This window comes from Fistularia commersonii, chromosome 2 (assembly GCF_037954325.1).
Source record: "Fistularia commersonii isolate RoL2024-O1a breed Wild chromosome 2, RoL_Fcom_v1.0, whole genome shotgun sequence".
NCBI lineage: Eukaryota > Metazoa > Chordata > Actinopteri > Syngnathiformes > Fistulariidae > Fistularia > Fistularia commersonii.
This window is the reverse complement of record NC_141285.1, coordinates 19,881,385-19,904,636: the sequence shown is the minus strand read 5'-3', so window position 1 is coordinate 19,904,636 and position 23,252 is coordinate 19,881,385. Positions and strand designations below refer to the sequence as shown.

Genomic DNA, 23,252 nt, shown 5'->3' with positions numbered 1-23,252 from the left:
GTTCATGCAGCTCGCTACAGATGCAGCCTGCTTGCTCTGGCTGGCACGCTCTCTGACGATCCAGTCAAAAGGCGTGCGACACACTGACGTTACCGTCGCCTTCTAGAAGGCCTCGGTGTCACAACTCAGAATCTGATTGGTTGAAGCAACAGTTTATTCGACATTTATTTTTCGCCAAAGCGCCTGTGAATCTGATTCTGCTGGCCTCCAGGCAGATTTTCTTTGACTTTGACCCTGCCTGACAACAAATAACAGCTGAAATTTGATTGGTTAAGTGCTCTTTGTTCGATAAAAATACATGTATTGAAGCAGCACAGTCCCGGAAAAGGCTATGAAAGGAAGCGGACGGACCATATGGAATTATTTAATCAGATTTTTAGATTCAAAATATAATTAAGATTCAACTGTAATTAAAATCAGTCTGTGATTCTGATTTTTTTTTTAACACAGCAGGGAAGGCCTTGCAGGCCCTGACGGCCGACCACTGGTAAGCGGAGACCATTTACCTCAGTCGGCCGGGTCCTAGATCTTCTCTGGAGCCCCTTCAGCATTTGACAGTTACAGTTTGTTTTCTTTTAAGACGTTCAAGACAATTTGACTTGTACCTTTATCAAAGTCAGACAGAGAAATGGAAGAAAGCGGGCGGCTTTAGCCAACAGCGAATTTCCCTTCTCACATCAGTCTCTCTGTGTTTTTGTGGAGATGTGATTGAAGAGCAGACACGCAGAGAGAGAGGCCTCCCGCTGAATTCTAACCTGCTTCCCCTGACTTACTGTCAGATGAAACGGGAGGATAAATTGCGTGCTGATTTGTCTGAACAAGTACCAGAAAATAAAGCAGTACTTCTGTGCTTTGCCTATGTTCGGGTGGGGGGGGGGGGGCTTCCGAGAGATTAAATTAACAAAGGTGGGATTGGAATTTGATCGCCGAGATACATTTGGGAGATTGTGCAGATTTATATCCAAGTCGCAAGAACAGGTTGGGGTTTAGCGACAGGGAATAAAAAAAAAATGAGAAAATTTCAAGATGTGATCGAGTAAAGAGAATTATTTCTCGGTGGTAGATTTTCCAAAAGTTAGGAAAAACTGGTCAAAACCTCATATTCCTGCTAAGCCGAGATTTGTTGAGTTTGAACTTGCAATATTGATCGCAGTAATGCAAAATATATTGTGTTTGGGTTTCCGGCCTCAACTTTGCTGCAGGTATAATGTCTAAAATCCTGCTGCAGCCTCAGGTGGATTTTGCAATGGAGGCGAGAATGAATAATAACCCGACTGTGGGACGAGGGTGGGGGGCTCAGCATCAAAAAAGCGGCGATGGGAAATTTTACATTTTTGTAGAAACACCAGTTCACTAGGAGATGTGACTCCAATGTGCTGCCAGATCTGGTCTGCAGTCACCACCCATTCCATTTATGTCTTGGAAAAATGCAAAGGGAAAATAAGACGTCTAATTTTGAAATGTCTTCTTGTCTGGACATGTTTTTGATATAAATACACAAATCAAAGTTACTATAGTGCACTGAGGGGAATTTTGCTCATCAGTCACATTTAAGTAGGTTTTACAAGGGCGTGACTTCTCTAGAATCCACAATAGTGCCAGTTAGTCAATTCCGCAGTCAACTCAGATTTTATTCATATGGCGCCAAATCATGCAACATTTGTCAGGTCACGCTTTGCATGTAGAACAGGTCTGGAACACATAAAATGATTTATCTCGTGGGCCTGGTAAGCCATTACAGCTCTTTACGCCATTTAATATTTGGCTTGCAAGCGGGACGTTCAACATCCTATAACTTTAATGATTTTGACAATAAACTAAGTGATACACCAGTTATTTAATCCTTTAGCTTTTTACAGAGTCGACTCTGTCAACGTGAAGAAAAAGATGAGAAGTCATTCTCGTTGAAATCTTCTCTGGATTTGAATTTCTTCATTTGAAGACATGTCCTCTTCACCGAGCACTACCCTACTAATCACACTTAGCCCCCAACCTTGGAAAAAAAAAAACGATGAAAGAATATATGTATCTATATGGTTCTGAGATGGCTATTTGGTTGAGAGGTCCCTTCTGACTTCTGACTACTGGTACTTCGGATCTTCAGTGACTGAATTGCACTTTTTGTAAGTCGCTTTGGATAAAAGCGTCTGCCAAATGACTGGAATGTAATGTAATGTAATATGTCACCCCTCAACTGAAGGGATGAAACAAGAGGCATCTGAGAAAGTGAAGAAATTCAAGTCCATTTGCCACGACAAGTAGATTTTAGCAACAATTGACCATGACCTGGATGACTGAGAACCTCCACAGACATAAGTGAGTCATTCTTGAGCGTTGCAAGACTTGCTTTTCATTTATTTAAAAAAAAAAAAAATGTTGTTAACTGATATCGGGGCAAGCATTGTATCCATTGCATCCAATGAGACCATTGTATTGGTCTCTAAATTCCCCAAAATAGACTTGGAGCAGAGCATCGACTAACGGAAGCATGGGTCAAGAGCAATAACAGCAAAACATATTTATATTCAGTGAATGTGTAAAGTAGCTTTAGCGTGATCCCTCTGATCAACAGGGATGAAAATCCTTTCTTAGAGGAGGCCGCAAGATCTTCCTGTCGATCGCCCGGGTAGCAACGTCAATCAAGCGAGCGATCGTTGCCAGTGCCAGAAGCCCACGCCTGTATTTTTTTTCGCTTCTCCTGCCTTTACCGGTCTGAACATCCAACTTTCTATGGAGGTTCAATTGAAAACACAAAGGATAAATTAGTGACATGACGAGATCGTCTGCATTGTAGCTGTAAAAGTTGTTAGAACATCTTGGGGGGGGACCAGCCCAGTTGTTTCCAAGCAGAAGAGCGTGGGCTGAAGGGTCCATTTAGTCTGGTTAACTGTCTTGTTCTTTTCTCCAACTATGGCCATTCACACCAACATTCAGACAACTGCTGATTGCGCCGATTATCTGTCCTGAATGCTTTCCACTTCATTGTTAGCGTCGCCATTCTGAGAGGATTGGTTGATTCACCGTTAGTCTTGCAGTCTCCCCCCCGCCCCCCCCCCCCCCCCCCCCCCCACACACACACACAAACACACATATACACACTTCGATATTTCTCTTTCTGAAAGCCTTTTGTATGGTTTGAATAAGGCCTGGCTGTTATATTTCTACTTGAATTGTTCATTTACCTCGACCTGTGACCGAGCGCAACTGATCTGAATCCCATTTCAAACGTGATCCCCCCCCGCCGTCTCCTGCTCTTTGCTGCTATTCTTGCTTCTCTCCTTTCTGTAAGCCGTCTGCCGGTGGACCACTTGGATAAACCAGGTATTAGATTCTTTGATTTGACTGGCAGTCTGGCAGCAGAAATGTGCGGCTCAGCCCTCATGTCTGATTTTAGTAACTTTAATTGTTCCGGTAAATTGGATGTAATTTATCCGCTGAAATTGCATTATGATGATTGGCACAGAAGGGGATGAGCTTTTAACTGTTCTGCGCCCCAGTAATTGGCCCAATTTGGAGGGAGCAGCGAGCACATCACACTGCTTTGTCTTTGCAAATAGGAAGCGAAAACTTTCAACCTGGCTGTCTGGGGGGATTGGACTTATTTATTGTAAATAAATACGTGGACGACTGCAACCTAATTAAAATTGTTCAATTTGAAGCCCCTTATTTATTGTTTAATGTGTTTAGAAGTTCCCTTAATGTTGTTTACTGGTGAAGGGGACAGCAGTTTTTCTTTTCTTTTTCGGTGATAATTTAGTTGGGTTCCATTTTGGTTCAAAGCTACAGAGAAAATGTCAAGTCCATATAGTGTAAATAACAAATAACCGCAAATACACAAACAAAACTACCCAACAAGCGCATATGAGTGTCACTCAAGAAGGCATGTTCTAGTTGAGAATGTAATAGCACTATCTGTAAAATAATTTCATTTCTGTTTGACTCACAGATTTTTGAAAGAAAATTGAAGTAATCGACATCCCGGAGTTTGCAGTAGAGTTTTTACCTTATCAGATCTTTAGATGCATTGTACACAAGTAGGTTGGGGCTTTGCAAAGCGGCACGCCGAGGAGGTTTGGTAAACAGAAAAGAAAGAAACCTGCTCATGTCATCAAAAGGCCATCACTAAGAAAAGTCTAAATATATGTGTTATAGTTGAAGAGTTCAAAAACATATTAGTCTTTAGGATTAAATGTTTTCCAACTTTCCCATGAGAGCTAAAATAAAGCAATATCTTTTCATGTACTAGTACTTTTTTGGGGATTTTTTACCGCACTGGCTACCTCGACTTATTTGTCATTTGTTATTTGTGTACTGAGCGAGCGAACATTTAGCACCCACGCAAATCTAATCTCGCTGTATCTGGCATTATGCAAAAGATTAATATATATCATTTTGTTGTATTTTGATTTAATTCCGGTCGTATGTGATATATTCCATGTGTTAGTAAATGACATGCTCGGGCTGTGAGCCAGTCCTGCATGACAGCTTATGAGTGTTGACATCAGGGTCTAGTCGAGTTGGGAATTATCAGAGCAGCTCTACGACTGATTTACAACGATTACAACCTTGCTCGATGATTGAGCGGTCATGTCCGCGGTAACCGCATTTGGGGAATTGGTTTCTGGCTCCTCCTGTCTGAACGCCGTAGTGCCCTTAGGCAAGACGCCATACCCCAAAATCCGCTCTCAGCGGTCTGGTTCGCGCCTTGCACAGCTCTTCTCCACTATGGATATGCGAGATATGTCTTTGAAGGTGTTAAAATATCCAGTGAAAGCGAAACCGGCTGCATTTACAGCACAAAAATTGTGTGAAAAGTCTATTGTCGTGCTCCTTGTTGTTTTCAGCACACTTGCTTGTGAAAGCGGGGGCTATATATATATCTGTGGATGGAGCTTGAGTTTCATAAAGTGCTCCTCACAATGGCTGTTAAAAATAAAGGGGAATTAAATACCGTTACCGCAGACAGGCAGGTCTTGAGGGCTTTCTAATACTAGACCATCAGACAAAATCTCAGGGGAAAGTAGTTGCTCAACAGACAGAGAGAAACTAACATGAACCAAAAATTGCGAGGTCTTTAAATTGGATTGTCTGACCATTTGTTTTCATTCGTCTAGATGGCAGCTGGTGGCTGGGTTATATTTAGTTCCTGATGATTGTGGCGGCAGCCTAAGTACTGACAGGTGGGCCGAAAGCAGTGATGGGAGCTGTCAAAGATGCAGGGCCTTAACGGCTGCGCAACCGTCACAGCTCTGAGCCCGACAGTTAGAATTCAGAATCGGTAGATCGAGATTTAGAAGGGATATTTCATTTTTTTTTTGTTTGGCAGGAAACTTCAAACTCAGCAAAAGAAAGATAACCCCGTGTTTAGCGCTCAAAATAAAACTTTTACTCCGAAGTGTTAACTTTTGGTGGCGCAGTGGTTTGCGCTTCCATCTCACAGTTGTGAGATCTCTTGTTCAATTCCAATGGCGAGCCTTTCTGTGTGGAGTCTCCATTTGCTCCCTGTGTCTACATGGCTTTTCCCCAGTTTCCTCCCACAATCCAAAAACATGCATCGTCTTCATTGGAGACTTTAACATGTATGTAATGGGACAGTGAATGGTTGTATGTCTGCACATAACTTGAATGTTGTTATATATCTCTAAACAATTTCGTGTCAGATTTTTTTGTTGTGGCAACTGGACTTGTATGTCTTCAGTTCTAATGATCTGTGGGGAGTTTCCGAATATAACCGCCAGGGTTTTGGGTGGGTCCAAGTTATGATGGCTTGTTAAGTAAATGGAGAGTTGATCGGCAGAAACTAGGGGGAAGGCGGTTGTTATGCTAATGGGGTGTCATTAGGTGGTAACAAAGGAGCAAGTTTGGGGATTTAACTGTATAAAAAGGTGAAAAGGTGAAGCCAAACTTCTCAGAATGTGAAAGAAAAGGAGTGAAACCTGTTGGATCATGTGGGAATTCCCAAGGGCTGGTTCTGGAGGTGGATCTTTCCAGGTTCTTGATAAAATCTTCTGTCCTGGCAACCGGACTTAAATTGCTCAAGTCTAGTTGCCGCACCAGAAGATTTTGACCAGAATTCACAAAAACCTGGATGACTGAGAACCTCCACAGACAACTTTCAGGCATCGTTGTTTTGTGGGTGTAGATGTGCCTTAACTGTCTTGGTATTGATCCCATTATGGCATTGTATGTTGGTGAAAGGTTATGCCTAAGGCCCCCTCCTTTGTTCATATACGTTTTTTTCAGTTTAGACAAAGATGACTTCTTTGAGTCCTCTCTCTCGAACCATCTGTCTTCTCTGGCCGGAAGTCTGACATCGCTGTCGTCAAAGGAATGGCCCTCATCCTTCAGGTCTATGTGAATTGTGGACAAGAGTGAATGAAAGGGTGAATGGTTGTATTTCTCTATATGTGAGCTTGAGAAAAAAAAAAAACATGCACGTGGGCTGCCCAGTTAGGGATGGGTGGTGGACCAGAAAAAAAACATGGACTGAAAAAAGGTTTTAAAAAAAAGTCTGCACACCAAGAGCGCTCCAAAACAAAGATAATTCACTTCAGCATTAACATTTCAAGCCACACAGGCTCTTCTTCTGATGCTTAACAAAGAATTTTCTGTGTTGCCATTTTTAAGGGGTCAAACATGTGATCCCCCTCACCTGTAGAATATCATTAATTAAACGCAGGAACAATTTCGACAAAAATAAAAGGTCAATAAGAAACATCAATAGTACTGGTAAACAGAGCATTTTGAATTGGTATTTTTGTTCCCACATCAGGATCAGTGGTAGACAAGTGCTCATACATCAAAAAGATATAGATATAAAGATATGTGTATGATTATCATATTAACGTGTTAACATTAAGATGTTTTTCTTGAATATGTAGGTCAAACATCTTGATTAGGTATTATTACGTTCCCATATTCTGGTAAATACATAATCAAACAGCAAAAAAGATTTAAATATACTACAAACTTCGAACACGGTGTTATCATCAACCAGAATTCCTTTCATACCATTCATCAACCACTGGAAGAGGTATTTAGAGGCCGTTTCCTTCATCTGGTTGCGCTCTGCCTCACAACTTGATGTTTATTAATTCTATGAATGGCTCGAATCGTTAAGCTAAAAAAATGATGAAATAACTTATCTTTGCATTGGAGCCCTTTTGGTGTGAAGACTTTTTAAACCTTTTTTTTCAGTGCATGTCTCTATATGACATCAGAATCAGAAAATTAATTGTTGAACGTCCTTATGCGACGTATGAATGAAGCAGTGAATGGCTGCATGTCGAAATTTTGCGGCTCTTTGATAGTTTGGGGATCAGTCCGGGGTGAACCCCGTCTCTCGCCCGGTTTCAGCCGGGATAGCCTCAAACTCTTACAAGACCGCTACTGAGTACACAATAAGTGGTAGGGATAATGAATGCGTGAATTAATTAATTTAACTTCCATCATTACAATGGCCACTGCAGATTCCTGCACAAGTGTCTGGAAGCATGAATATTAACGTCCATCTGTCTCTCATTGTGATGCTCTCCTCTTTGTGCCACTCCTGCTCCAAGAAACTGCTCGCACCTGCACTCCGTGTAAAGTCTGCCCTCCAATCCTTGGCAGTAGATCGGAAGATCCAACTTTGAGTCAGATCAGACACTACAGGGGTGTCGCTGTGAAAACAGTCCAGCTTCTGTGACAGTGTCAAAAAAGCTCTACATTTAAACACAAACACTGAATGCGTTGTCTGTCACCCTGCTTTTCACGGTTCATTTTTTTGCGGCCGGCGACATTAATAGATACTGAATATGCCGAGAAGGCGTGTTTCCTGTCATGGAATGAGAGCAGACAAACTGTTTGAGGAGGCTGTTTGCGAGGAAATAGTGCACAAATATCTGTTTTGTTCACTTAATCTCAAGGATCTGGATGAGTTTTAACTAAAAAGACAGCTTGAGTTTCCATTTGTGTATTACCAGGGACGTCCCATCTGTGAGGCAGAAGTGTTAACCAAGATGTCGCCAAACTACATCCAAATGATATGAATTAATTATTCATACCTTGAGAGCGCAGCAACAAAAATCAAAACAGGAAAAGACAGAGTGATATTTCTGATTTTGTACAAATGTTTTTGTCCTTTTTTTTTGAAGAATTATTTTTCATATTAATTATGTCACAGCTCAAAAGCATGTTTTATTGAGCTCATCTTTATTAACAGTTGACAGTAGTGGCCCCCTGGACACGTTGTCAGATTGTCACAGTGTGTGATCATAAAGCCTCACCAGAAAAAAGAAATAGCTATTTCGCTAATGAGATCCATTCTTGAATTTTCAACACATGTTCCATAGCTGTACAGTGAACAATGTCAAACCACCACTTAAATAAAATCTGTGCGAAAAGACTGAAAAATAAGTCGGGATACAATCGTAGAGAGGGAACATTAGATGTAAAAACAGTGTTTGAGCTTTTTTGTTTTTAAACTGGATGTATTTAAAACATTCATGTCTTTTGGGGTCCACTTCTAAGAAAGTGGCAAGAATAGTTCCAATCACTCTGCAATATTCTGTGCTTAGGCTGCTGAAACAACCAATTCCCCTCTTTCATATTTCTTCATGGGCCTTTGGGACAGAGAGCATTTCAAAGAAAGTCCTGGAAACACAAAGAGATTTTCTGGCAGTTTTCTTCATGCGGCAGATGAGGAAATACCTTGAATAAAATGGTGCGCTAATGAAAAAGTGTGCTGGTGTGCAGAGCCAAAGCCAAAATTTCAAACTTCCTGCAAACTGCTGGTATACAACATTTAAGAATTGTGGATTTTATTCTAATTTTGGGATGAAATCAACAAACTGGTCCAACCACAAGGCATGTCCAAAGACCTGGTTCACGGTCCTACAGCTTCTCCTGCAATCATACTGAGAAAGACCTGAGTTTTAGATAAATTACTGTGAATTTTACGGATATCCCCAGTCGCCCATAGGATGCGTGCTGCTGTTAGCATTATCTGTCTTTCGGTTTGATGTATAATAGCATCTCATGTATTATTGATAGAGGAAGGCATGGCTACCTTGTGGTTTACTATCTCAACCACATATGGTCACATCTGGGCACAAAGGAAAAAATCAAGATGGTTACAGCCAAAAACCAATGGCTGACGTCAACCGGCGTCGACATCTTTGATTCAGCGTCAGCCGGGATGTAGGATGGTGAGAGAACAGCTGGTCCTCATTAAACCCTCGTAGAGCCACATGATTGGCCGCAGCTTGCCGTAAACTGATTTCAAACATGAGCTACGACTTCGGTGAAACATGGTTCTTCTGTCATGCTGCTACTGAAGTATGCGGCAGTGAAATCTACGGCTGTGAACTTCTGTCAAACGTATAACATTTGACCTTTCCAGCGGCTTTTGGTTTACATCTACTTGAACATCACAGAATTGTGTATGTCTTCTCCGGGGGTAATGAGACGTGATGAACTGTTAGTGGAGCTCCCCGTCTCCCAGTCCGACGAAACGGCATGATCTAGCATTATCCCGTGAGCTCAGCTGGGATGGCTCCGATTAGTCCTGCATGAAGAGCTAATATGAGTCTTACAACCAAGACCAGATGTGATCTTTCTTCAGAGGGGTTGCGAGGAAGGAGGATGATATCCATCATCACTCAACCTGACTGAATAAGAGCAAAGAGATAGAGGGTGCGTTTGCGTGCTTAAAAGGTAGACATGCGGGAAAACTGGTGCTGTTTGTCCGAGATGTGTGAACAGACTCGTGGTCATTTGGCATTGCATAACAAGGCTTTATTTACTTTTGCTTATCCCGATTGCTTCCCCCATCCCTTAGATCTCTTCAACATGGGAACATCTGGATGTCCGATGCAGAATAAGTTATGCAGCTGAACATCTGCACGGGAGACCGAAAATGAGTTATGACTCGGTGCACACATGGGTTCAAAACTCGAAATTTCTGCTCAGTCACTACCCATCCTTCCGCTTATTGTTTTCCTGTGGCTTCTTTTCTCACTGTCACTCTCTAGTTCCTTATCACATGCCCACACTCACGCCCCGCGAGTGCTTGGATTTCGAACTGTGCCCGGCAAAGCCCTTTCATTTATGAATACGGCACGATCGGTGTTTGAGCAACCAGGTGGACAGCTGGTAAATCACCGACGGCGCGCAAGTGGGAAGGAGAAACAAAGCAGCATATGGTGTGTAAGTGTTCAGTTCATGGCATACTGATACACGATTCGTGCACTTGGCATCGCATCGTCTGGGAGAAAAACCCTGTTACTGAGCAACAAAGAGGAATTAGTCCAGCTGGGTTTCAGAGTATTGCCGGGTAAGTTATCTCAACCATGGCGAAGCTCTGGTCTTTCCCCTGGTGTTGAGCACAATGAAAGGAAGTAACCTTCCCCTCCTCTGAAATTCAGCGGTGAAATTTTTCAGTGCATAAATGTTTGACATTGAACACCCATATTCACTGTTGGATTGTTGAGGGGCTTATTGAAGAGAGAGAGAGAGAGAGAGAGAGGTCAGGAGATAATTAGATTTGGTTTTCTTTATCTAAAGGGAATGTTCCATACCACTGATAATGTTTATTAATTAGCTAATGCCCTGCTCTGTAATTAAACACTCGATAATCTGACTTTTGTTCTGACTGGATTGCCGCTGACTGGTGACTGACGTGGCAACCAAGAGGCAGGGAATACGGGAGGCGGGAAAAAGAATTTAGTCCTGGGTGACTGACTCTGCCGGTCAACTTGCAGTGTCAGTGTAATGATAGTGTTTCAAAAGCAATCTTATCAGATTTTGAGGAGAAAAAAAAAGGGCGTCGTTGTCAAGGGCGTCACATGATGTGCATCATGATGAACCTCCAGTCCGACCGTTTGATTCAAGGGATTTTTCTAATATCCGACGGCTGATAGAGAGATCTGTCCACGTTTAATAATTTAAGTGGGAATTCAACAGCTAAGCAGAGATGTTTCCATGTTGGAGATCACTCCATCAGTTAAACATATTTAAGACAAGTTTAACTTTAAGTTAATTTGTGTAATGTCATACTTTAACAGTATTTTTTTCAGGATGTCGGTTTAAAAAGCCAAACTGATGATTGCAATATTGAAACAGTATTTCATAACAGTTACTGCAAACCCATCTCAAAATATGGTAAAAATTATACAAACCATATATAAATTGTTATATAAAAATATATAACAGTTTCTGCTTCTATTGTTAAACTTTTTTCTTCTCCCTTCACAAATATTCCCATTATACTAAAGTATATACTGTGGTCATTACATATGTGATATTTAAAAGGTTAAAAATAAAAACATTTTTTATACATATGACCGTAAGATAATTTGCAGCAGAAAACACATAAAAAAGTAAAAATGCATGTCCATTTCAAAAAATTACAAATTACCCAATCAACAGTATGGAGGGACAGATACAATATCATGAGATATGAAGACCAAGATGTACTTCTTTTGGTGATATGTGTGAGAGTATATTTTGTGCATGGGGATGCAGCCTGTCCTGCGACAACCCAATGTCACTTTGAGGAATATTACCGTGGGACAGTAGATATATCCCTATTGTGCAGTATACAAACTTGTATACACACTCAAGAACAAATCCAATTAAAATAAAAGATAGCAGTAATGGCACGGTATCACTTCCTTAATCTCTAACACCGGTTTCCTGTTAATTGCACCGGCCAGATTGACACAGTCTGGTGCCCTCGGATAACTACACTGAAAGAGCTCCCTCCTTTACACCTACAGATAAAAAGACATGAATTTGAAACTGCCTGTAAAGACCAGATTTACATGAGGTCCATTGCAAAAGATAACAATAAAAAGATCCAACTCAAATAACAGATATCTCTACATTCATTCATTCATAATTATACTGCTTATATTGTTTGCAGATGACATTGTGATCTGTATTGAGAGCAGAAAACAGGTTGAGGAAAATCTTTTGAGGTGGAGGTATGCGCTGGAAAGGGGAGGAATGAAGGTTAGTCACAGCAAGACAGAATATATGTGGGGAACTCGGGTGGAACGGTGAGGCTACAGGGAGTGAGGATCAAGAAGTTGGAGGATTTCAGGTACTTGGGGTCAACAGTCCAGAGCAGTGGAGAGTGTGGAAAAGAGGTAAAGAAACGGGTTCAAGCAGGTTGGAATGGGTGGAGAAAAGTATCAAGGGTACTATGGGATGGAAGAATATCAGCCAGATTGAAAGGAAAGGTATACAAGATAGTGGTGAGACTAGCGATGCTGTATGGATTAGAAACCGTGACAATGACGAGGAGCCAGGAAGCAGAGCTGGTGGTCGCAGAGATGAAGATGTTGAGGTTCTCTTTGGATGGATGGGATCAGGAATGAGTCTATTAGAGGGACATCACATGTTAGATGTTTTGGAGAGAAGGTCAGAGAAGCCAGATTGAGATGGTGCAGTCATGTACAGAGGAGGGATAGTGAATATATTGGTAGACGAATGCTGGAATTGGAGCTGCCAAGCAGGAGGTTCAGAGGAAGACCAGAGAGAAGGTTTATGGACGTGGTGAGAGATTTTATGAAGGTAGTAGGTGTGAGAGAGGAGGATACAGAGAATAGGGTTAGATGGAGAAGGCTGATTCGCTGTGGAGATCCCTGAAGCGAAAAGCCGAAAGAAAAAGAAGAAGACACCGCTCTTGGGGTTGAAGGGGGCTGGGGCCTATCCAAGCTGTCATTGGGCGAGAGACGGGGTTCACCCTGAACCACTCGCCAGTCGATCACAGAGCAACACAGAGAGTCATATAACACATGATGATGATGATAATGAACCCTATCAAGTATCATAGACATACAACTATACACTCTCTCATTTGCACCTCATAAAGATGTGCAACCATTCACCCTCTCATTCACACATCTAGATATGCAACCAATGATGGTAATGATGAACCATTCACTTTGTCAATCACATTTATCATGAAAAAATACAACTATTCACTATCTCATTTACATGTCATAGAGAAACATACAACCATTGATGATAAACCATTTGTTGCCTTGTTCGTGCATCTTAAAATGACGTACAACTACTTACCCTCTCATTCGCATGTCATACAGAGACATGCAAATAACATATTAAAAAATATAGTCATTCACCCTCTCATCACACATTCAACCATATGATGATGATAATGAACCATTCACTCTGTCATTCACATGTCTTATAAAGACATACCATCATTCACACTGTCATTTAAACATCACATGGAGAAATACGACTTTTCACCTGGTCATTCTTTGTCTTGTCAATTTAGTTTTTTCCAATGTGCCCACTGCAATTGGTACTGTAAGATAAATATTAACAATTTCCACTGATTTGATTCATGATAGTATTTTCTGTATGATTCCATTTTTGTTAATGTTCTCAAGTACAAATTGCTTAATTTGCACATTTCCTGATCACAAATAAACCCAGGTGCCACAGCTGAACTCACCTTTGCAGTCCCTCACAAACTGGGCTGTGTGGGACGGGATCATTTTGGTTTCTCAGTATGTTGCCAATAGAAAGTTTGTAGAAACATTTATTATGATATTATATACACCAAGCTGTGTAATGTGTTTAGAGTAACTTTGTGATGCAATTATTCTCGCTGATCAGAAAATAAACCTTAGAGAAAAGTCATGAGGTGTATGTGAGCTGGCAGGTGCGAGTGACTGCTCTAAAAGCAATGTAGGATAAAATAAATAAGATGAATAAAAGAAAACAAGGAGGACTTTCATAACAAAGTAACAGAGCTTTTCATGGAGAAGAATATGCGCGTGGACTTCCCACGGAACTTAAGAAAAGAACACAAATTGTTTTTGGTTTGATAAAAAAAAATGAGATGAGACTATTTGGAATAAGAAACTCTTTCCAGATCTTATAATTGTGAATATCATTCCAAGGGAAGTCAGTGCTTCACTTTCCATGAACCTTATCGCACACCACACACATCCACTGGGAGAATCAAAACAGGATCAAAACAGGGACCTTTCTACATTGATTTTATGCTCATTTTCCCACTTTTAACTCCTCCAAACAGAGCAGATGCATGAAAATATGACCGTTATTTTGGGGCATTGCACGATGTAACCCGGCATGAGTAATATTTATTCATAAGTTTCTTAAAATGTTATAAAATGTACTCATGCCATCGATGGATACACATGTTCAAATTCAAATCTCACACATGCGTACGACATGTTTCTGTATTTAGGTTTACAGGAACCAAACTTGAGCGACTTTCAACGGAGAGTTGATTGATTCCATCCAGCGGTCAACTCGGACGCGGCGGCATCTCTTTCTTCTTCACGTCGGTCTATTTGATTGCGATTACCGTGGGACACAACATGGCACCTGCTTGTCGCCGAGGGCTGCCGTCCACCGGAAGAAAAACTGATTGATTGCTCTCCCTATGGTTTCCCGGAGAAATGAAACGTTACAGCTTGAACTCGAGGACCTCTGTTTGTCGTTGTTTCCCGTACGGATTTTTAGAAGCACTGCCGCCGGAAATTGTGCGAGGATGTTTCACAGTGAGGCGTTCGCAAAGCCGGTCGACGGGCTGAACTTCAAATGAGTTCTACAGGGAGACGGCCAGGGTTTACTTTTAATGTGTATATTCCTCAAACTCGCGAAAGACCCCGAATGACGGGAGACATGAAAATTCAGTCTGAGGAAAAAAAAAACAGCCGAGGCTAAAACGCTCACTGGATATTTTTTCTTTTCAGACACTTTATCTAAAGAGGCATTTCATTCGCATGAAGACAGAGACGATGCTATGCCTATAAAAGGGAAATTACAAGATTGAATGTGTATGCTTAAGGTAAGGAAAACAGAAGTCGATTTGATGAAAAGAGGAAAAAGCAATGTACGGCTTAAACCGCTTGATAAGTCAAGACTTCCTGGGCGTTCAGATCAAGTGCATCTCACTCTAAACGTCGTTGACGGAAGTCGCAAAGAAATCACCCTTAGGGTGACGCTGTCTCATGATGTATTTTTTCCAGGAGATCATATGCATTTAAAAAAAAAAAAAAAAAACCCTCAAGAAAAATCTAAGACAGGTGTTTTTTTTTTTTTTCAACACATCTGTGAGGGAGAGGCAAAAGAGACATGGGTCGATAGGTTCATTTCTTTACTGCGGCTCCTGTGCGTGTAAATATAATGATGGATGAAAACGTGATGATCTTTTTTTTTTTTTGTGCTGTTTTTTTTTTTTTTTTTTAATCAGTGTTTCTTTAGCGCTGTCAGCAGTGGAACTAATGCCAGCTGTAAAATCAGAGGCCTTTTTTTTTGTTTTGAAGACGTAACCTCCCCCCGCATGTCTCCACCTGTGGTTTTTAAAAGCATTTTCATAAATTTGGAAAACTGATGCAAAAAAGGTTACAAATTGTGGTTTGATAAAAAATATTGAAGTAAGCATTTTCTACTGCCGCATATGTTTAATAAATCTTTATCCTGCACTCAGAGTTACTGGGGGGAAGGCAGAGCCTATCCTGGCTGTCATTGGCCGAGAGGCGGGGCTCACCTTTGACCTCTCGGCAGTCTATCTACTACTTTGAGAGCTGGAGAGAGATATTTTGTGGTCAAAACGTCTTTTCCTTCCTTTTTGCCTGGAATCAAGGTCTAATTTCAACCAGAACCACAAACCTTGCTTTTTTTTTCCTGCCGAGACTTGCAAGATTTGTTTGGTGGGGGTTTAAGCGGCTACAAACTTATTTTCAAAGTTTCCACATTATTTCTTTGTAGCCAGGTATTCTGTTGATACTCTTGAGTGTTGGGGCAGTGCAGGTCATTATGAGGTAAGAAGTGTTTGTAGACCAGTGGGTGACAGTGGCTTGGTTATCAGTGTGTTCATGCAGTTCTTGAGGAATCAGACAGTGTGAAATTGCAGGAAGGTTGAATGTGGAGGCTCAGCTTAGAGTGTGATTTTTTTTTTTTTGATCTCTACATTGCAGGTGTGCTGGTCCAGAACTGCTGTCTGGCTTCTCTTTACCCATTTATTATTCATGATTTGAAAAAATAAAATTGTGACACCAAGCTAAACATATATCTTATTCATAAGTCTGGCCCTTTTGTTTTGATCCCATCTTTGTTGTTAAAGTAGCGTGAATAAATTATTTTAGCCTTGCTGTCCCATATGTGAAGCGTAGCCCTCATTTGCAAAGTTTTCCCTTATTAGTTCGAGAAACATTGAGATTAGCCCAGTTGGTTTTCTGTCAATATTTGCCGTCATGCTACCTTGATTTATAAAAACATGCGTAATATTGTCTCAGCAACTGCGACGCCATAACAGGGTACACGGCACACCCAGCGTGAACTCCAGAACATGAAGTAACCAGTCAGTAACTGCCAAAGCAGTCTTTCTCATCACCTCGCAGCAGAAACCATGTTATGTAATCCTGTAACACACATGTACGGCGGCGTACAGATGGAACCAGGCCGTTCTTTCACACAGGATGCAGGCAGCTGTTGATGAGAGATTGCACACACACACACTGCAAGAGGAATGTAAATGTCAAAGCAAGCATAATGTCCTATTCAGGTCTCTGACCAGTCAGTTATTTCTGCAGGAATATTGCCCGGCGCATGGGGAGCAGGGAGGAAACGTGGTCGGAGGGTCCGGACTGGAAGCCCCATTCCTGGAGTCCCTGCAGCCAACTGTAATTGGCTTACACATTCCTCCGAGGATTACCGCTCGCTCCTTATTTGTTTATCAAAATTATTAAAACATTTGCTTTAGCCCCAATTAGAACCAGAGGAAAAAGTGTCAAAACATACTTAGCTTCCTCTTACCTCGTTTTACTTTTGCGATGACTTTTCACCACGTTTGTTAGTTCCCCCATAAATTATTACATTTCTTTTCTTTTTTTTAAAGATATGAACTTTCAGTTTAGTTGCTCTCTGCCACCGCTTCCACTTCAGACTTCATTTAAGTTTGGGTTTAGTGGGCCCCCCCATTCTGCTTGCAGGCTCCAGGCACAGAAGCGGGAATCTTTCGATTTTTTTTTTTTTTCCAAAACAAACATCCTCGTGCCCTTTTTTGAGAAAAAAAAGAAGGAAACTCACTATTTAAAATCATTAAAATGTTAGATCATTATGATTTCCAAGAAGACGCACAAGGGCAAATGTCGCGCAGCCCCGGTGGATGAATCCAACCGACTCTTTATGTCACGGCCGTCGCGGTTCGAAACGATCAATATGTCCAAATCTCGGAAGGATGTCGAACCAACGTGTGTGTGTGTGTGTGTGTGTGTGTTAGGGAGGGGGGGCGGGGGGGTTGTCAATGAATCTGGACTATTTATTCGCCGGGTGTGCCACCTGCCGGTGCGTCACCGCCACTCTGACCAATCTGGAGGCAGAGTCTCGGTGCGCTCCCTCGGCTCTCCTCGTCCTCCTCCTCCGTCCCGATCTGCGGCCGGGAGTCGGCGGAAAGGCGTCCGAGCCTCCGCTTTTCTAATCCCTCTGCACCCCGGGACAAGTTTGGATTGGATTGCTGGTTGAATCCCGCCGTCGTCTTTCGTCCCTCTTCCCCTCCGACGGTCCCCATGCCGCCACCGTGCGCGTCTGATGAAGGTAAGGAGACGCCAAAGTTTGGTGACCGTCGCCTCCTCCGGCTCCTCGACCTTCCAATTCGGGGTTTCATCCTCCTCCCCCCCCCCGACAGCAACCCGGGGCATCCCGTTCTTCCCCTCGCCCCCGCCTTTTAAATTTAGTTTTGCATGATAAACTTTATTTTATTTTATTTTATTTTATCCTTCCCCTCCCGGCGTTGCTCATCAGGCACCGGCGCAGCATCCCTGCACAGCCCTCTGCGCCTCACTGTCTCCTGCACCAGCTATCAAGTCACTTCCAAATCCGGAAATTGGTTGATTATTTATTATTTTTTTTTTTTTGAAGGGGGGAATTGTGATCTCTAAAATCACAGCTAATCAAGCAACACACAAAAAAAAAAAAAATACTCTACACTAGAATACTCATATGCTACTTGTCTCTTTTATAATATTAGAAGTGTCAATTATACTACAGGGGGAATTTATTGTGGCCTTACATGGCAAGTGGAAGGCTTTCATGAATTGGGGTGTTTATTTATGATGCCCGTAGATGGAAATGTGAAGGAATGTTCCCTCTCGGTGACCTGGGGGTACTTTGACACTGTGTTGGATAATGAGTAAGAGCAGAGCGAATGGCATCTGTGCCATGGTGCAAATATTTTCCTTTTAGCGTATGGCTGCACTTATTCATCAACGAGGAAGTGTGTGTGTGTGTGTGTGTGTTGGGGGGGGTAGGAGGGGAGGGGTGACAATACAGCAACCACATACCGATCACAAACTCCTCAATAGTTTAACATTTTAACGTGTTGTATGTGTCAACAACGACCGGCATGTTTTTGTATCAATATGTCAACAAGGGCATTGTTAGGGGCGACAATGAAGTCAAGTCGTGGCAAAATGTGCAGTCTACTCAAGGTGGAACAGGAATGTGTTTAGATGATGATGACTTTCCATTGCCTGCTGCGCAGAGACACACGGTGGAGGACATTCAGATGAGACGCTGGGAGACAAAGGTGAATAAGAGCTTTCACAGGTTGATGCATTGTTTGAGCTCTGGTCAATACCAGTTGAGTAATTCTTTTTTTTCTGTCTTTTTCTCTCTTGATGGATGGTTTTGTTGTGCGCGACGCCGGTAGCGTATTGATCATCATTATGACTTTTTCCCAAATGAGGCTGTGGGTGGAGGCGATAGCGTTGTTGACCATCCCTGGCGACACAGGTGGAGACAGCTCTCGGAAGCTTTTTTTTTTTTTTTTTGCTTTTACACCAGTGTCACGTTTTCCTGCGTGGGATTTGCCTTTTGTGCAAAATGTTGACGCTTCGTGTTTATCGGTCCCAGGATAACAGAAAATGGACTGGCTCTCAATAGATTCGCTTTATTGGTAATAATACAGCAACCTGACTTGCACAGGGAAGGCGCCTCCCTTCTTCAAATCTTGGCTTTTCTTTGGAAAGAACCCCCCCCGCCAACACACACACACAATATTTTATAACATTTTAGGCCTACAGGTTCATTTTTCTGTCTTTCATGCATGAAATGGAAAGTGCATCTGCCATCTTGTTAGGCATTTAACAATTGTGAAAGTACCAACCAGTAAGATTTTGTTGGGTAGAGCTAAAGCTACGAATCAGTGTGCAACTTTTTGCCATTGTTGACCTTTCTCAAACATTTCGGTATCAGTGCATGAGAAATGCACTTTCCAGATCAATATTTAATAAGTCAAAGATCACTTCTTATTTATATATCTGTATTTTCAGCGAGCTCCTGGCCGGCCACCAGCTTTATTTAGATAGTGATAGTTTGTCGGGCGAAATCTCACAGATAGTTTGTGAGTTGCGAAATCAAAGCCGGGATGTCCAAATTCAAACATTTGACTTGGATAAAACCGACCTGAGGTCCGAGTTGAATCTAATTCATTCTGATATTTTAATGGATGTTGAGTTTTGCTCTTCCGAGCCCGTTTTTCAAATGCATTTATTCTTCGAACGTCAACCAGACTCTCTTGCATCTTAAATGTAATTTCTTTGGTTGTCGCTTTTTGAAAAAAGCTACTGAAAGTTGGTCAAAATAATGGATCCGGTGAGCGGCCACGGAGGGCTTAATTAAACCCATTGTCAAGCGATGCACTAGAAGTTAAACTTCCAAAAAATATGCAGCAACAAAAACTGGATACACATATTTTTAAGCATTACATTTAAATACAGGATGTGTGTCATTTTTATTTCGCTTCACTGGCCTCATCAAACTGTACTTAGCACCGTGACATAGCCACATATCAATGTTTACTCAAAGCGACGTCCGATCAGTCTTGAGTGGTTCATCTGTGGAAATCGGATCCTCTTCCACCAAAATAACTTACGGTTGAATCACTGTCAGCCTTGACACGGCAATTCCGTCGGCTGACTAATTGAGTCAGCCGAAATCCTTTTGTTGACAATTTAGCTCAGCGTGGTAGTTATCTTTCCCCGGGCAACGGGGCAGTCTTTAGTATTGATCCCTGCGTGTGTTCCTACGTTTCGCTGTTGAGTCGAGGTGACAGCGACGAAATAGCTTGAATAGCAACGAATCTAGTGTCTTCATAGACCTCGGCTAATTCCTGTTTTCTAAACAAAAATACCCAAAAGAACCAGTGGGGCTTTTCCCGCGAGAGAAACGCCACAGGCGACCGAGAGGTGCCGCAGCACTCCTGAGTCTGTTGGGCGGCCGACGCGCAGGTGTGAATTCGTGCACCTGTGACGGTTTTTGTTTGCCCGGCGGAGGCTGCGTGCTGTGTCGAAAGAAAAGGAGGAAAAAAAAAAAAAACAAAACGACAGATTTTGTCATTTCTCACTTCTTTGTGATAGATAACATACTAAAATGCAAGGTCCTCATGCAAATACAGCTGAAATCACAGCCCTGCTATTGTCTTTACACATAATGATTTTGGCATTGTAGTATGCAAAGAGTGCGGAAGGAAGTGAACACCGCCTCAGATGTGATCACTATTTCATACTTATCGTGTTGCTGTTGGCAAAATCTCTTCTATGAACGTCTCAAGGCTTACTTTCCAGAAAGCATTTGTATTTTAATGTGCCATGATTATTTATGTGATTACCATAATATTACTATAAAAAAGTTTTATGCACTGAATTCTGTGCAAAACAAATGGCCAGAGAGCGTTTGCCGATATGATAATTGATCAGTTTTCTTTTTTTCTCCCCGATGTAACACGTGCAAATGTAATATTAAACATCTGACACCGGGCTGACTTCAAACGTAACGTGACGGATTTAACACTGTCTTCAAGCGGTGACATTTAGCACAGCATAGCGTGTCCTGTTGGCCTCCCAAACGAGAGAAGTTGGCAACGCTGAGCTGAGGGTTCTATTTACTGCATGCCCTCACTGGCCGGTGTCAGCATTCATATCTAACTCCCGGTGAGTGAGTGGATTTCCCCCAAAATGTTAAACTATTGATTTATATTCCTGAGAAGATCGTCAGTCTTTCACGTTCGTTTTTCACGGAGGAGGCAGTGATCTGTTATCGTGACACTTGAAAGACGCCGACCAAATACAAATATGAGATTAAGGAGTAAACAGTTTCAGCCACTGCATGATCTAAACAAAGCATCATGGACAATGACCCCGAGGCTGTTGTACGCACTGGCTGGCACCGCCAGACTACTTTTAGAGCAGGCGATAGGAGACAGTGATGGGTATTTTACAGGAGTCAGCTGGCCAAACAGACAGGCTAACTCCTCCATTGGGTTTCATTAGAGCTCGTCTTGATGTTAAAGCCCGTTTAATCCACTTTCACAGCCATGCAGACCACAACAGAGCGGAGCTGCGTCTATCTTTAGACGGCACATGGGGCGGACACTTTTCCATTGCAGTTCGATTACAAAAAAACGAAAACTTGAAATGATCGGATTTGTCATTTTGTTAAAAAATCCCTCCTGTAGTTACTTTGCAGTGATCTCCATGCTCATGAAAGATTTCACAACAAAATGTAGAAATCTTTTAGTTGGGTTTTTTTTTTTTTTTTTGTTTTTTTTCGCAGCAGCAGCCGCAGCAGTGGCAAATTGTTTGGCAGTAAGGTGATACGTCCAAAGGGACACCGGTCTCTGACTTTGCCTTTACTCTGTCGACAAGGACTCTTTGCCGTCTGGTGTCTGCAGCATTGCAATACACTGCATTTGCGCGCGCAGCAGAAGCTTTGCCCCCCCTAGAATCTCCAACGGTTCAGTAAAATATAGTGGACCGTAGGGGAACGGCTTGGTCCACTGGGGGAGGTAGATCAGGGAAAGTGGGAGAGCGGTGACAGGAAGGCTGTCTTTGTTGAGTAATTCAGTGGCGGAGACGGAGTCCGAGTCCTGGCCGCAGAATCAGAGGTCACTCTCTGGGTAAGCACGGGCGCTCCGAAACCCCGGGGAAGCGTTCGAATCCATCGGAAACATGCAGATGTACATCCTGCACGGGTTAATTGATTCAGAGTAAGTTCACAAGATGAGTATATAACTGACTCTGGGTTATATTGTGTTTTATTGCAAGATAAACATTGGTGAAACTCTCTCTCATCACTCTCTGGCCTTTAATTATTGTCATATGCCTTACTGGTATCACTTATTGGTGGTAATAAGATGCTCAATTCAGAGACGTTAACAACACCGGCCAATGTTTATCTTGGGATATTGTGCATGCTCTGCACACAGCGATCCAGACACACATGCACGGCAGGATAATACGAGTGTGCAGTAGTTCAAAGGTCAGGTGATGTGGCGGATAGGAAATGGGCTCATAAGCACCACGTTAAGGTGACGAATTCACCGCAAGCGTGTGTTTGTGAAACAATAAATCCAATTTTTGCAATGGGAATTGACGGGTTGTCAAACTTCTGTAACACCAATTCGCCACATGACTTTGACATAATGTTTGTCCAATGAATCTTACTCATTTAATCTGTATTTTTGGACAAAAAAAAATGTCGACATTCCGAGATCATATTTGCAAGATATCAGTATATGATTTTAGATTGACTGATACTAAAAAGGCCCCTGTTTGATACTGTAATAATAACAACAATAAACTGATTTTGACAGCGAGTAGCTTCCAAGGCATAAACGAAGAACATAATATATGTTGTTGTCAGTATCATAGGCAAATCTCATCTTGGACTTTGAATTTGAATAATTCTAACTGACATATAATATGTCATATTGTGGTGAAGTGCACAGGCCTGCCAAGGAAAAGGCTGCAGGAAAATCCAAAGCATTTGTATTCAGTGTATAAAGGGCCGAGGCACGGCCTCCGGTGCTGCCTCACGTACTTGCATTTCCATGCATTTTGCAAATGTTCTGCAAACCCCGCCACACTCCATGCACTAGTAATCTTTGAATTTCTTTGCTTTTTATTCCTCTTAAAGCTCTGTTGTCTTCCGGGCGGCTCTTCCTCTTTTTGTTTTCCCCCTCCGTCTACATTTTTTGCCCGCCGTTCCTTCTCCCGCTCTGCCTGACTCCCTCTGTCATGTGTCATTGCTTTTCCCTTCCCGAGCTGTCTCACTCTTTTCGCTTCTTCTCCCCTGACAAACTAAACTCCACTCAAGGGAATTCAGATTCATCTTTAATATATGACTGTTCTTGTGTGTCTGCTCTGTCTGTTCTTAATGAATAAATCAATAACAAACTTTGTCCCCTCATTCGGCCCTGAGGG

The 23,252-nt window shown here is 42.1% G+C and overlaps 1 protein-coding gene across 3 annotated transcripts in view; it reads left to right on the top strand.

Annotated features, from left to right (window-relative positions):
• The first annotated feature begins 17,430 nt into the window (after positions 1 to 17,430).
• chrm3a (cholinergic receptor, muscarinic 3a) overlaps positions 17,431 to 23,252 on the top strand; it is a 94,071-nt gene continuing 88,249 nt past the window's right edge. The window contains exon 1 of one of the 3 annotated variants that reach the window (XM_086171931.1): positions 17,431 to 17,586. The gene's annotated coding sequence lies outside the window, so the exon portion shown is untranslated. The remainder of the gene's footprint in view (positions 17,587 to 23,252) is intronic. The other 2 variants (XM_086171922.1, XM_086171940.1) reach the window with 2 other exon arrangements.